Below are 17,145 nucleotides of genomic sequence, written 5' to 3' on the forward strand. Positions count from 1 at the left end.
AACTTTACCAATAACAACTTAACAAATAATGTACTTTAGCATGGAACATACACTTCACATTAATAATTATGCTATCAAAATTAGTTTGTGCTGTAAATTGAATAGAGCATAGTTCCTGTTTTCTCTTGCTGGAGGCTGACATTTTGCTGAAGCCTAGAGCCCCTGAGCAGCAGTAAATCTTTAGCCTGTCAGCAGATTGGCCTCTACATTTTAGGCACAGTGTCGAAAAAATAAAGAGCAACTGAGCATGTGCAGAGCAGGGTGAGACAGTGGGGTTTATCTGCTAAGGCTGGAGAGTGTAAAATCAGGCTCACTTCTGCATAGAAACCAATCAGCTTCTAATCTCAGCTTGTTCAATTAAGCTTTGGCAATAAAACCTGGAAGCTGATTGGTTTTTATGCAGAAGTGAACCTGATTTTGCACTCTCCCGTTTTAGTAAATAAACCTCAGTGTATTACTGTATTGTAAACAGTACAGGCACTTATTTGTAAAGTTTTACATAGCTATACCTGCAAAAGGGACCATCCTGAAGTGATCTAGCAGGACTTAAAGCGGTTGTAAAGGCTGAAGGTTTTTTACCTTAATTCTATGCATGAAGGTAAAAACCCTTCAGTGTGCAGCTCCCCACTCAGCCCCTCATAATACTTACCTGAGCCCAATCTCAGTCCAGCAATGTGCACAAGAGCAATGGCTCTCCCAGGTCTCTAACTTCTCATTAGCTGAGGCACACCAACAGGAGCTGTCACTGTCAATCACAGACAGAGAGGAGGGAGTGGGGGGTGGGTCTCATAGCCACACAAAGGCAGCTCCGGAGTGAACACGCACAAGTACCCCCTGAGCTAGCTGCTTGCTCTGGGGGCACACAGTGGGTGGAGGGGCCTAAAGCCCTGGTGGAGGACCTTAAAAGAGGAGGATCAGGGCTGTTTTGTGCAAAACTATTACACAGAGCAGCTAAGTATAACATGTTTATTATTTAAAAAAACATCTGAACCTTTAATATCACTTTATTTTTTTGACTAATGTTCCTCTAGCTATACTATACTTTAACTGCTTCCCTACCACAATCTCTAGATTCACATTCCCCATCACAGTGCCCTGTGGTGAGGGAATATTTGACACTTTGAAAGCTAGCAGTGGCTATTCTGCATGGTTTCTATCTGTCAAACCCATGCCTGCAGATATCAGTGAACATCTGTTTAATGCTATAATTGTCAGATACAACTATAGTGTGTGTGGGGAATAATAATAAAATAAAAAAAAATAAAAAAAATATATATATATATATATACACACAGTATCTCACAGAAGTGAGTACACCCCTCACATTTTTGTAAATATTATATCTTTTCATGTGACAACACTAAAGAAATGACGCTTTGCTACAATGTAAAGTAGTGAGTGTACAGCTTGTATAACAATGTAAATTTGCTGTCCCTTCAAATAACTCAACATACAGCCATTAATGTCTAAACTGCTGGCAACAAAAGTGAGTACACACCTAAGTGAAAATGTCCAAACTGGGCCCAATTAGCCATTTTCCCTCTCCTGTGTCATGTGATTCGTTAGTGTTACAAGGTTTCAGGTGTGAATGGGGAGCAGGTGTGTTAAATTTGGTGTTATGGCTCTCACTCTCATACTGGTCACTGGAAGCTCAACATTGCACCTCATGGCAAAGATTAATAAATGAAATTTTGCGCTCCTGTATTACAATTTTACAAACTAAACGTATCACATATATTCATTGTGAAATCACTCATGTCTATGTAAAGTAATCAAATCAGTGAAAAAAAACAAATAAATAGTGACATATAGTCCATGCAGAAAACAATAACGTCCGTGTAAATACAATGCTCCACAATCAATAGTGAATCCTTTCTCCAGTTCTGTGAATTTGATATTAATGCTGTGAATTCTATTCCATTCAATTGCTCACCAATATGTGCACCACCATCATGTGAATAAATGGAGGCTTACCAGAAGCGGAGACCTTTAATTATAGGGGTCTTTACCAGCATAGCAATATAAGGTATTATCACGATTTCCATGTCATGCCAGGATCAAATATCTCCCAAGATTCACAAGCCAGGGTGTGAACTCCAATACGATATTGCTATGCTGGTAAAGACCCCCTATAATTAAGGGGTCTCCGCTTTTGGTAAGCCTCCATTTTATAAATTAAAGTAGTATTTAACTCTGCAAAAATAGATATTAAAAATGGGCCCCCTGCAGTGGTATGGTGACATTTGCTAGTGTGCACAGCATACTAGGACATTATGGCAGATTTACCTGTCAGATGGAGCCCTCCAGTGCTGTGCTGTAACTGCTCCTGCAGGTCCTGGGTGTTCCATCTTCGCATGGACTTCTTACTGGGTTCCATGTCTTTGGCTGCTTGAATGGCTGGGCTGCAATGATGCTACTCCTGAGCATGCACACAAAAGTTACATCACTATGGCACACAGCAAGAGCAGTAAATGCAGTCTGAGCTGCGCATGTGCGACACAGATCAGACAACCGCTGACAGGCAAGGGAAGGTATTTATGACAAAAGAGACCACAAGGGTCTCTTCTGTTATAAAAACCCTGTCTGCCAGAGGTTTTCCAAATTTTAGTTCAATACCACTTCAGTTATTCCTCTCGAGAGAGAGATTAATCAGAAAATAAATTGATTATTTATAGAAACGTGTATGGCACCATTAGACCATTTACTAGTTCACATGTAGCCACCATTACAGGAAGCTTATATTCAGATCAATAGCACAACCAATGGTCCCTCTTCACATGCCAGGGTGCTAGGCGGGCCCCACATCCAATCATTGGCTAAATCTTGCTACCCTAACCTATGCAAAATTTCCAGAATTCGCTCCTTCCTAACCAATGACAACACAAAACAACGTATTCACTCCTTGGTTATATCCCGCCTTGAGTACTGCAACTCCCTTCTCAACGGCCTACCTTTACGCAGGCTAACCCCCTTCAGTCTTATGAATGCTGCTGCCAGATTTAAACAACTTATTAACCGATCCATGACTGCCACCCCTCTCTGCCAATCCCTTCACTGGCTTCCACTACCGCAACGTAAAAGATTCTAAATACTAACCACAAAGTACAAACCAATCCACAACATTGCCCCCAGCTACATCCCCAACCTTATCTACAGATATCGCCCAAATTGTCCTTTCCGGTCTTCCCAAGACATCTTGCTCTCTAGCTCTGTTGTTATCTTCTCCCATACTTGCCTCCAGGACTTTTCCAGAACCTCTCCCATCCTCTGGAACTCCCTACCTCAGTATGTCCTGTCAGCTCCTACCCTGTCTGCCTGTAGGCGATCCTTGAAAACTCATTTATTCCGGGAAGCCTCCCTCACCTCCACCTAAAAAACTGCACTTGAGTCACCTCCATCAGAACATCCCCTGCAGCTATTACCTTCTGTACCACCTCCCTGTTGTGGGCTTTTGAATTATGTCTCAAAAACATGATTTATCAAGACATAATCCTATATAACATCAAGTCAGCATAGCCGGATGTTAAGGGGTTAATTTGTCTTGGTTGGAAAGGCGAATGACCATCTAGCTAGAGAAATGTAATGGGTGAAGGGATTGTTTTTCTTTCCTCCTAGAGACAATACTATTTTGAAGTTCTACAGGTGATCAAACACCATTATTCAGACTTCAATAAGCAGGTAAACATATACAAGGTCTGGACATGACAATAGAGGAACCAAACTGATTGTCTGAGAGCTTACCCAAACCTTGTAGAGTGTGATGAACCAACAGACCTCTGAAACTATTACCATATACTATTGTTCACCAAGGGTGAAAGCATTAACAGTTGTTTACCATGAGTCCAATACAAGGGCCAGGCAAACAGAGAGTTTTTTTTTCCTACACAGAGAAAATGTTGATTCTAAAACAAAGGGGTGAAATTTAGGACATTTAAGTCTAAAAGTTGACTGTATATAAAGACTAAGAGTTGACTGTATATAATTACAAAAATATATTACAAAAACATATCATAAATGAGATGTTATGGATTTTACACACCACTAAATATTCAGAAATGGGAACTATATATCACTAACTTGAGTATTGAGATGATGGGAAGTAAGATGTATTATAAACTAGCATTAGTTACATGTCTTATCAGGAAACAAACAGGATGGTATTTCAAGAAGGAATAACTGAATATACACCTATATTCCATGGTCCCTATTTAGAATATCATAGGTATGATCACTTATATCTGGAAAAAGACGTATATTTGATTCCTGAAATTACCTTAAGATTCCACCCAAGGTATGAGTCATCTCAAATACTCAAATTGTTCTATGATACATGACCGCCACCTGGCGGGCAGGTGAGAAATAGCTTATGTACCCACATTTCTCAACTAGCCAATCAGGAAGCCTGGTGGGAAGGTATCTTAGAACAATGGATTAGTGGATATAAAAGCCTTTGTACCTTTAACAAGAGGAGGATCATCAAGAAAAAGCTCAAGAAGAGACCTCATCACAAGAAGACCCTGACATCTGAAGAAGATCTCTGCTGAATAACTACTCTTTCATACTTTCAAACTTCCTAAAACTTTAACTAAATTTCTAAACCTCTAACCTTATAACTTCCTACATTCTCCCTTACTGAATATCTATCACTTGTCCTATAATATCAGTCTAAAGGCATTCCACTGCCAGCTAAATCCACGGGAGAGTTGCCTAGTCGGAATTCCGGGTGTGGTGAGATGTTTATTTGATTTTGTATCACCTATTTTCTCTGTTGTGTGGAATCATAAAATTACCTTAGTGTATCACAACAATATTGGGTAGTTAGATATATGTAGAGAGATCCTGTTTTACTGTTAAAAATTGTTTATTGCCATATTATAATTTTTTTTTCATATTTCATAATTTATTGAATATTAATAACCAGAGTATCATATATCAAGGGCTTCCTTCTTGCAATCCTATGGCCACGGCTTGTGAGAATATAACCTTTGAGATATTCGAAATTATTAATTATTAATAAATTTAATAAATAATCATATCATTTAAAAATTGTGATATTGATGTAATTAGTTAGAAACCTCATTATTGTGTTTTACATTGGTAGGATATATTTTTGATTGTGTGTACCAATATTCATTTATCACCAGTCTTTTACGTTTTGTGTTAATATATATATAATTTTTGTACATAAATAAATTCTTATATTTATCTATTATAAGGCAAATTTTGTGTGTATGGTACGAAATCATATTGGCTAAAAGAATTCAAGGTATAATAATAAGTGGTGATCAAATTATCAAGGTGTCCAAATTATTGGTTTACTAAATATTTGCCGTATTTTAACGGCTGGAGGCACTGTAATATTTCATCTAAGGGAAAGGGACACGCCCTTTATAAATAATATATATCCTTACATAAACCACCACAGGATAAATTTGGAGGCGCTGCTGAGAGCCATAGAAATCGTACCATAACACAAAACGCACTGGTGATTGTATATTTGTACACTTTGTCAAACATATATTTTATATCAAAATGGCATCCAGTAATCACGGATCCACCTCTTCTAAGCATAACGAGGAAAATATGGCGGCTCAAGGCATTGAGCAGGAAGTTATGAAGCCAGCCCGGAAAGCTGCCGGTGCTTGGCAGAAGTATGTTGAATGTGAAGTAATAGATTATCTCCGCAAGAGATTAGGTCTGGGGGATAGCAATAATGAATTTGTGGATGAAGAGAAAAAGCAGGCTATGAGCACCTTTGAGGACCTGTTCAACCAAAAGGGCCAGGTTGTTGGGTTTTTAATAGCATTTGCTGGAGCAGAAAGTGATAGAAGCCGTGACAGACTTCTCCTAGAAGCTTGGCCCATGTTATGGTTCATGACCGCTGGAGCTGCCCAGCGGACCATGACTCTAAGGGAAGAGTTGTCAGAGGCCCGACTCTTGTTAGAAAGCAAAAATCAGGACATTGAGTCTTTGAAAGGGAAGCTTGGTCATGCCGGTGTTCGTTTAGACGAATCCGAGAAACATTATGATAGATTGGTCGGAGACTTTCGAAGTGCTCAGGACCTATATGAAAGAAACTTTCAGGAATTAAAACAACTTCAAAAGAAGTATCAGGACTTAAAAGATGAGGTGGAGTACTTCAGATCAGAGAGGTTATCTCCTGTCAAAATTAAAGTTCACCCAGGGGATAAGCATGACCAGTCAGAACTTACCTTGATAAAATCTGAGCAGAAAACTCTGGAGGAGCAGATTATAAGGTTGACGGCCCAAATAAATTCTGGGGTCCAAAGACGGACCAACCCAGTCAAGCCAGAGGCTGATGAGCGGAGATACCCGCATCACAGCGAAGTATCTGATAGTGAGTCAGGGTCAGAATATAGGTCACCTCCTAAGCTTTCAAGATACACTCCAGAGCGCTCTGAAGAAAAATATGAGGTTTCATATAGGCAGGAAGGGAAATCCCAGGGGTCATTCAGGAGATATGACACCCCAAAGATTATTAAGTTCCTGAAGGACACTGTTCCTATGTTTTCTAAGAAAGGGTCCCTTGAGATCACCGAACACATGAAAACATATGAACAGACGTTAGAGATTCTGGGCATTAGAGATGACCACACCAAAATAGAATTGCTGCCATGGGTGTTTGAAGAGAAATACCGGCAATTCTTTGAGACCTTGAGGGCCTATTCCAATCAGTCCTGGAGAGAGGTTAAACATAAGTGCCACATGGAATTTGGGCCTTATAAAACTGTAACCTCTGCCAAGGCTGCGGCCTACAATTTAAAGTGTGGTCCTCACCAAAGCCCTGCAGAATTTCTGGCTGTCCTCAGAAATGCCTATTTCCTGGCTGAAAAGGATCCCAATCCTAACCAGCCAGAATTCAAGACCCTATTCTATGAAGCATTACCTGCTTACATAAAATTGGGACTTGCAAAGGATTACAGAAAGGGATGCTCTCTTGATTGGTTGGTGAGAGAGAGTGACTATTTATTCTCGATCCAACAGTCCAGTGAGGGCGGGATAAAAAGAGAACCTAAAAATAGCCCCAAGATAGTAGCAGCCACTACCGTTTCCCCTCCAAATCCAAATTTGCAGGCAGAGAAGAAATCATATGCGGAAGTAGTCCGTGGGGGTAAAACCAATGGTTCCCCTAGATTTGTACCTCAAACCCAGCAAGTGAAGGAGGTCCAGAACTTTGCACCCCAAAACCAGTGGGTGAGAAAGGATAGACAAAAGCCAGGGAACTACGGAAGTGGAAGTGAGCAGAATAAAAAGTATGGTAAGGGCCAGTATAGTGATGAGAATCAAAGGAGTCAATGGTATCCTCGGAGGTTCTATTATCCTCGCCAAAACCAGCATGGGAATTTTTATGGGAACCCCAATTTCAACAGGCCCCATAATTACAATAAGAATCCCCATTTTAATAAGAACTCCGACTTCCAAAGATTTCCTCCACGCCAAGAACACCCTCAGGCTCAAAGGGGGGATACAGTATCCCAGGCTCCCTTTAATAACAGGGAGACCCCAAAACCTCAGAGAGAACAATGGCGTCGGGATCAGAGCAGTAGTTCTGACTCTGAGTCTCATTACCAGTCTCGTCCAAAATACAAGCGCAAGTATAGGAAAAGGGAGAATCAACAGAATGACTCCTCTGAGCGTATTGGACAAATAGAGGCACAGGTCAGCAAAATGGCTGAACAAATGGACAGGCTTGTCACTCAATTTCCATCCAATCCTTTTTTAGGAGCAGCTCCTGTGACCAACCAAGGGTCACAGAATTAATAGGCAACCAAGCCTTAAACCAACAGGGGAGAACACTGAGTCGAATGACAGGAGATGTGTGTACCGTCCCTGACACGCCTACTAATAGAGAATCTAGTTCTCAGGCAAAGGGGGACCAGTTGTTGGGTATTAACGATTCTCCTGTTTTTCAGTGTCCATCTATTGCCCCTAATATAGTTGCGGCATCGGAAGTCGTCGGAATTGACAAGCCAGACGGAGCACCAACTTCTAGTTGTGCTTCTGTCTTGAGACAGTCCAAGAATCCCACCAGGGAGGATAAGGGTAATGTGTCCACCACATGCGGTGAGATAAGAGCTAGTCGCATGTTATTGAAGGGCCCACAGATCTTCAACCACACTAATTTCATGTGTGAGCTGACTGAATCTGATGGGAGATATTATGCCACAGTACAGGTGCAGGATGCCAGTGATCTTCCTATTGTCGGCCTAATAGACACTGGATCCCAAGCAACCATCATGTCACAGGAACATTTTGATAAAGTGGCGAATGTCATGCCCACCAAGCCGAGACTTAAAAGCTTTGACAGCTCATTAATTGGTGTAGGTGGAGACCCTTTACAGGTCATGGGTACCGCCTGGCTTAAACTGAAACTGGGTAATAAGGAACTGAGACACCCCATCATCATTGCCAGCATCTCCCGGCACCACATGATAATTGGGATGGACTTCCTAAAAAGGCTGAACACAATAGTTGACTGTGTGAACCAAGTACTGTGGTCACAGGTAAATACCCCGATTAAATATGGGAAACTTAAAACTCCCCATTCCCGACAACACTGCCACCTGGTGGAAGAAAGGCCTGGATCATTAGAAATCCATTTCAGGAACAGCCAACTTCCTGATGTAACGGTTATCAAACCTGATGACCATAACCCTATCAGAAGAGATGAGGAACACATTTTTAGAATTCCCCAAGAGAAAATAAAAGATATTTCCCTCCAAGATGACATCCTTACGATATCTTTTCATCAGGAGGATAAACCAAGAAAAGGGGGAGATCATACCCAATTCTTGACAGGTATTGAAAGGGTTAACAGCGACTTGTTTATCCCCATCCGGATAAATGGTCTTAATAGGTCAAAATATGCCAAACTAGATTTGAGACAGGAACACAGCTTTGTAAGCCATGGGCTGATAAAACACCTGACCGAAATGGAAATGATCCGTTTCTCCACACCTCAGCGTCATTGGATTTCAGACTCCCTTGATGACTCTGATGATCACAATTCAATGGCTAGGTGTCTCTTAAACGTCACTGTAGGAAACAAAACAGCCACCCATGTGTTCCTAGTCTTGGATAATCCCCAAACTAAAATTTATTTTGGCAACGATGTATTACATCGCTTTGCAATGCAAGTCGACCTAATTAATGACTATTTATGGAGTCGACTAAAGGGGGACCCCGAAAAATACCAAAATCTGGACTTAGCTTTAAAATCCCAGCAACAGATGCCTTATGCTGTTGAAGTCCAGGTAGCCCAAAAGATTACAATTCCTAAGGGCATAAATAACTTCATACTCCCCATCCAAGTTAAAAAGGGACATAGACTGAAGGGGTCAGATGCATTGGTATGCCTCTCCCATAAAATGCAGGGGGAGGGACTGAACATCACACACACGCCCCTAGTCAACACACATCAATCCCCGATGTACATTTACATACATAATCTGTCCAATCAGGACATCGTCTTACCCAAAGAGACCCTTATTGGTCTAGCGGTAGAGACTGAATATTATACCTTTGGGGTCACTAACCAGGTGATTGGACTCATCCCCGATGAATATTTGTCGGAGGAACAATTAATTGAACAAACATTCCATTCATTACCAGAGGGTATTTTCACCATAGAGTCCATTTATCCATTCGATTCTAAAGATGGCACCTGTCGAATCGAAGAGACATCAATTGTCTTTGATCACCCAATCAAAGAACAAGAGTACCCCAAAGAACCTGGATGGCAGGAGAACACACACACACATCACATACCCAATGACCTCACCACAAAACTTGAAGAGGCATATGAGATAGGTCCGCCGGAAAGCTTTCCTGGATTCAAGGAGTTAGTGGAAGAGATGGTGGCCCTCGCCGATGCATGTGCCGGTGATCTCGACCGACAATTGCTCCGAGAGCTTCTCCTTGAATTCCAAGAGATCTTTGCCAAGGATTCTTACGATTGTGGGACTACTGACCTACACATCGCTAGGATCCAAACAGATCCAGATGCCCCACCAGTATTTGTAAGACAGTATAGGTTACCATTAGCTTCCTATGAATCTCTAGCTGAGATTATCAGGAAGTTACATGAAAGGGGTATAATTCGGCCCATCCACAGCTCCTACAACCACCCGATCCTGGGTATCTTAAAACCCAATGGACAATGGCGTCTGTGCGCTGACCTCCGTCAGCTAAACAAGCGTGTGTACATGTCAGGATGGCCTGTCCCATACATAGACCAGTGTCTAGCCCAGCTCCAAGGATCCCAAGTTTTCACAGCCTTGGATTGTGCACAGGGGTATTGGACCATAAAGGTGAGTGAGGAAGACCAATACAAACTGGCTTTCAGTTTTGGGAATCGACAATATTGTTGGGTGAGAATGCCTTTCGGATTCATAAATTCCGGACATGAATTTGCTGTGTTCATGCACAAGGCCATGCCAGACGCCTTCGAAAGGGGGACGTTGGCATATGTGGACGATATCCTGATCAAAAGTACTGATATGGCCAAACACATTACAGAACTTCGGCATGTCCTGGGCCAATTAAAAGCAGCAGGAGTTAAACTGTCTTTACAAAAAGCCCAGTGGTGTCGCACGAAGGTAAACTTCCTAGGCCATGAAGTTACTGCTGAAGGTTTGAACCCACAAAAGAAGAAAGTTGAGGCGGTTATGAACTGTAAAGTCCCTACTAACCTTAAAGAATTGAGATCATTCCTAGGTATGGTAAACTACTCGCGTAAGTTTATTGATAATTACGCCGAGATAAGCAAGCCACTGCTTCACCTACTGAAGAAGGATGTCGAATGGTCGTGGGGTAAGAAACAGGAGGACGCCATGAAGGAATTAAAGGAACGTCTCACACAAGCCCCGTGTCTCGGATATCCCGAAGGGGGTAAAAATTTCTATCTAGAGACAGGGTTTACGCAGGTAAGTATGAGTTCTGTTCTTTACCAGAAACGTGATGATGTCAGTAAGGTGATTGCCTATGCCAGTAAAACTTTGTCCCCGGTTGAAGTAAAGTTCAGTGACTGTGAAAAAGCTCTATTGTCCACCGTGTGGGCATTACAGAATTTCCGCAGTTACATTCAGGGAGAGAGAATCATTGTTGAAACGGCACACCAGCCTTTACAGTATTTAAAGAGTGAACGTATCAAGGGAGGAAATGTGTCTAATAGCCGCATCACTGCTTGGACTTTGTCTTTGCAAGGGTGGCCTCTTGAAATTCGGTACAAACAGAACAAGGAAAGTCCAGTAGCCCAGGGCCTAGCCGAGCTCCATGATTGTTCCGCAACTACGCCTGCTATGGAGGGCCCGGACACTGACTTTCTGGAAGAACAACTGTTCTCTCCCTACAAGGTTTACGATGAAGAATACTGTAAACAGCTGCCGTGTGTATATGTGGATGGTTGTGCTTTTCATCACAAGGATGGGGAACAGCTCCAACTAGTGGCAGGTATTGGAATCGTTTGGATCCAAGGTGTCACCCCAATTTCTGTGGGATACAAACTTGGACCAAAAAGCAGTCAGGTTGCTGAACTTACTGCAATTCTTAGAGCAGTTGAGATGGCTATAGAGTTCAACATCAGAGAGTGTGCCATCATAACCGATTCCAATTATGTCAGGAATAGTTTTGTGGAGTATTTCCCTAGGTGGAAGTGAAACAACATGAACAAGAGTAATCACAAACCCGTGAAACATGGTAAGCTCTTTTGTCACATCGATGAACTGGTAAGGTCCAATGATCTCACCCTGCACTTCAAGAAGACCAAAGGCCACTCCAAGGTTCTAGGTGCCGAGAAAGAAGGGAACGATCTGGCCGATTCTCTAGCCAAGGAAGGGGCAATCACCGGTGAACTGTTAGACATTGACCAATTTTTAGGTACCGTACAGGTTGAAGCTGTCACCAGGCAACAGGCCAGAACAGCTGGTGATCCGAATGCATTACAGTGGAGTCACGATTCTCCTAGTGAGGATTTAATTACTGCCCAAAAAGAAGACCCAATAATTGGCTTGTTTTATAGTCATATAGAAGATCCCAACCAAAATCCCATAAATAAGGAAGTATGTAGTGGGAAGGAGGATTTACGTATCTTAATGAAATCCAAATCCCAATTCTCTTTATACCAGGGATTGTTGATACGAACCTCAAAGGGTGGCGTACAACAATGGGTCGTCCCACTTAAATTTAGAGGTTTGATGCTACAGCACGCCCATGATGCTCCCACTTCCGGTCATCGTGGAGAGAAGATCACGTATGAGATCCTGCGGGATTATGCCTACTGGCCTCATATGTTACGTGATGTGAAGGAATACTGCCAAGGTTGCCTAATATGTCCCCAATTTCAACCTACCAAGCCAACTCACAGAGCACCTCTCCAGAAGAGGGGGATATGTATGCCTTGGTCAGACCTTCAGATGGATTTTATTGGGCCAGTAACAAAACCTTCACGAGGAAATCGGTATATGTTAACAGTTACATGTTTATTCACCAAGTATGTCGAATGTATACCAGCACCAAATAACAGCTCCGAGACATGTGCTGCATTGCTAATAAATCATGTATTTTCACGTTTTGGTTTACCTCAGAGGATAGAGTCTGATAGAGGATCGCACTTCACTAGCGAAGTGATGGCCAAATTGTGGAAAATTTTGGGGGTTAAAAGGAAATTGCATATCGCCTATCGGCCAGCCTCTAGTGGTGGTGTAGAACGATACAATCAGACCATCGTTAATGTCCTTAAGAAATTTGTTAAGGAAACAGGCAAAGATTGGGATGTCAAGCTCCCGCTGGTCCTGATGGCGTTGAGGGCTACTCCGAATACAGTTACAAAAATGTCATCTTTTGAACTGATGACAGGTAGACGGATGGTACTGCCCCAGCACTTATTGTATCGCACTACAGATCAAAATTTGATCAATGCTACCACCACACACCAGTACATAGAGGATTTACGTAAACATCTGCAATATGCTTTTGCCTTTGCCCAGCGAAATTTGGAAAGAGCTGCAACTAGTGCTAAGACATACTATGATCTCAAAACCTCCAAGAAGGAATATGAGATTGGTGACAAGGTCTATCTATACAACTTTGCAAGAGACCAGATCAAGGAACGGAAATTCCTTCCATCTTGGAAAGGTCCGTTCTCTATCATTGATAAAATCTCTCCGGTCGCATATAAATTGCAGGTTACCCGGTATGGTGAAATCAGTGGTAGATGGGTGCACATCAATCAATTACGTGCTTGCCATCCGAAGTCTCAATTGCAGTTGTTGGAAGACTAACCCACCAGTTCCTATCTGGAGATATTGAGATCATCATTAAAATTCCTTTGAACATATAATTCATCCTTTGCCTTACAGGATCCAGTAATATAATTTTATGTATATCCGATACTTAAACTGTTCATTTTAATAATTTAGAAAGGAAGGCCCAGACTGTGATCAGACCGGCGATCGGAGGTGTCAATGACCAGACCCTAGAAGGAAGCTATAATGTCCTGTGGGAAAGACCAGATGCCAGAGATCGATCCGGAGACGATAACCTGATGTCCCAGGCCACCAAGGGCCAGTCCAGAGGAAAAGACCCGCCTAGGAGACCGTCTAAGAGACCTGTCGTGCGGAGGACCCATGGACCCCAAGGTGGATGTGCCAGGCCGGCCTCATCACAAGACCAGGATCGTCATCAGAAGTGTCCATCTAAAGACGCCGAGTCAAGTTGAGGACCAACCAGCATCACCGCTGCCATTTTATTATAAAAAAAAAAAAAAAAAAATTTTTTATTTTTTTTTTATTTTTTATTTCATTCACTTCACCGGAGAAGACGAACAATCACTCTAGCCAAAAGCCCCACTCATGTTTTGCGACACAGACACCCCTATACACGTGCCTGTACCCCAAACAAAGGGGGATTTGTTGTGGGCTTTTGAATTATGTCTCAAAAACATGATTTATCAAGACATAATCCTATATAACATCAAGTCAGCATAGCCGGATGTTAAGGGGTTAATTTGTCTTGGTTGGAAAGGCGAATGACCATCTAGCTAGAGAAATGTAATGGGTGAAGGGATTGTTTTTCTTTCCTCCTAGAGACAATACTATTTTGAAGTTCTACAGGTGATCAAACACCATTATTCAGACTTCAATAAGCAGGTAAACATATACAAGGTCTGGACATGACAATAGAGGAACCAAACTGATTGTCTGAGAGCTTACCCAAACCTTGTAGAGTGTGATGAACCAACAGACCTCTGAAACTATTACCATATACTATTGTTCACCAAGGGTGAAAGCATTAACAGTTGTTTACCATGAGTCCAATACAAGGGCCAGGCAAACAGAGTTTTTTTTTCCTACACAGAGAAAATGTTGATTCTAAAACAAAGGGGTGAAATTTAGGACATTTAAGTCTAAAAGTTGACTGTATATAAAGACTAAGAGTTGACTGTATATAATTACAAAAATATATTACAAAAACATATCATAAATGAGATGTTATGGATTTTACACACCACTAAATATTCAGAAATGGGAACTATATATCACTAACTTGAGTATTGAGATGATGGGAAGTAAGATGTATTATAAACTAGCATTAGTTACATGTCTTATCAGGAAACAAACAGGATGGTATTTCAAGAAGGAATAACTGAATATACACCTATATTCCTTGGTCCCTATTTAGAATATCATAGGTATGATCACTTATATCTGGAAAAAGACGTATATTTGATTCCTGAAATTACCTTAAGATTCCACCCAAGGTATGAGTCATCTCAAATACTCAAATTGTTCTATGATACATGACCGCCACCTGGCGGGCAGGTGAGAAATAGCTTATGTACCCACATTTCTCAACTAGCCAATCAGGAAGCCTGGTGGGAAGGTATCTTAGAACAATGGATTAGTGGATATAAAAGCCTTTGTACCTTTAACAAGAGGAGGATCATCAAGAAAAAGCTCAAGAAGAGACCTCATCACAAGAAGACCCTGACATCTGAAGAAGATCTCTGCTGAATAACTACTCTTTCATACTTTCAAACTTCCTAAAACTTTAACTAAATTTCTAAACCTCTAACCTTATAACTTCCTACATTCTCCCTTACTGAATATCTATCACTTGTCCTATAATATCAGTCTAAAGGCGTTCCACTGCCAGCTAAATCCACGGGAGAGTTGCCTAATCGGAATTCCGGGTGTGGTGAGATGTTTATTTGATTTTGTATCACCTATTTTCTCTGTTGTGTGGAATCATAAAATTACCTTAGTGTATCACAACAATATTGGGTAGTTAGATATATGTAGAGAGATCCTGTTTTACTGTTAAAAATTGTTTATTGCCATATTATAATTTTTTTTTCATATTTCATAATTTATTGAATATTAATAACCAGAGTATCATATATCAAGGGCTTCCTTCTTGCAATCCTATGGCCACGGCTTGTGAGAATATAACCTTTGAGATATTCGAAATTATTAATTATTAATAAATTTAATAAATAATCATATCATTTAAAAATTGTGATATTGATGTAATTAGTTAGAAACCTCATTATTGTGTTTTACATTGGTAGGATATATTTTTGATTGTGTGTACCAATATTCATTTATCACCAGTCTTTTACGTTTTGTGTTAATATATATATAATTTTTGTACATAAATAAATTCTTATATTTATCTATTATAAGGCAAATTTTGTGTGTATGGTACGAAATCATATTGGCTAAAAGAATTCAAGGTATAATAATAAGTGGTGATCAAATTATCAAGGTGTCCAAATTATTGGTTTACTAAATATTTGCCGTATTTTAACGGCTGGAGGCACTGTAATATTTCATCTAAGGGAAAGGGACACGCCCTTTATAAATAATATATATCCTTACATAAACCACCACATCCCCCACCCTTTAGATTGTAAGTTCCAAGCAGAGCTTTTCTATTTCTTCTGTATTAAACTGAATTGTAATTGTACTGTCCCCTGTTATATTGTAAAGTGCTGGGCAAACTGTTGGTGCTATATATCTCCAATATAATATTATTACTCCAAGACTGAATTTGGCCCTCTAGCCTTTCACTTATTTCATTGCTCAAATGACGCACAGCGGAACAGCAGATGTGGGAGGTGACACCCCCCCCCCCAACCCCTCCTTCTTCCCAATGGTTTTAAAAGCCTAGGGAAATACTAAAATTCCTTTATAAGGGTAGGAGTGGGAGTACAGTCTCTGCTGAATTTTAGATATACTGGATTTTGTGACATTCAGTCTTCACCACTGGCACAACCATTTTAATCATGTTCATTAATATGCCCAATAATAAATATGGTTGCTTCAGTCATTTATGACATATTTTACTATATTGGAACAACTGACATATTAAAGTGATCATAAAATGGAAATTACAGAGACCATGCATTAATAGTAGCAAGTATACACTGACAGCAGTTTTACAGTTGTGTAACCAGCATTAGTCATAGACTAAAACCAAAACTATCTCAGTGATGATAGGAATCTGTAGGTCATTACCAGCTATATTCCACTGCGGTTATTCTGGGAAGCGATTCTCCCAGCTGAAAAGGTCTGTAGAGCCAATGTCAACATTTTGAGACTGTAGTTTAATACAGTTTACTAGAAAGTGGCAAAGACCAGAAAGCACAATAGTAATAATGGCAAGCTGACATAGTGCAGGGCACATAAATCCAATGCTGTAATTTACAAGGCACAACTCGTATAAACTGCAGAATATTTTAAGCCTGTGCTAAGTGTTTTGATCTTCACTTTTTTTAAGTTCAGTCCACCAAAGGTGATATTTTATAGATAAAGCCTGGTGGGCTGGGGCAGGCCATGGAATTATATTGGATGTCTCTTCAGTAAGATCTCCTTCTATAACTTCTGACTCATTTCACCTGGGAGTTTTAGGTATTGTACCATCCTTCGCATATTCCAGCACCTCCATCTGTATTCTCTATAAATATAAAATAAACAAAAAATAGAAAAAGAAGTGTGGGACCCTGCTGCTACAGCCAGTGTGAAGATTCAGGAGCTCAAACACAGATGTCTTAACAAAATATTCCCAGAGAGATTTAAAATATCAGGTTAAAGTGGTATTAACCCCAAGAGCGAACATTTATTA

This window comes from Staurois parvus, unplaced genomic scaffold (assembly GCF_062004578.1).
Source record: "Staurois parvus isolate SC_StPar_1 unplaced genomic scaffold, SC_StPar_1.0 ptg000082l, whole genome shotgun sequence".
In the NCBI taxonomy this organism is placed as follows: Eukaryota; Metazoa; Chordata; class Amphibia; order Anura; family Ranidae; genus Staurois; species Staurois parvus.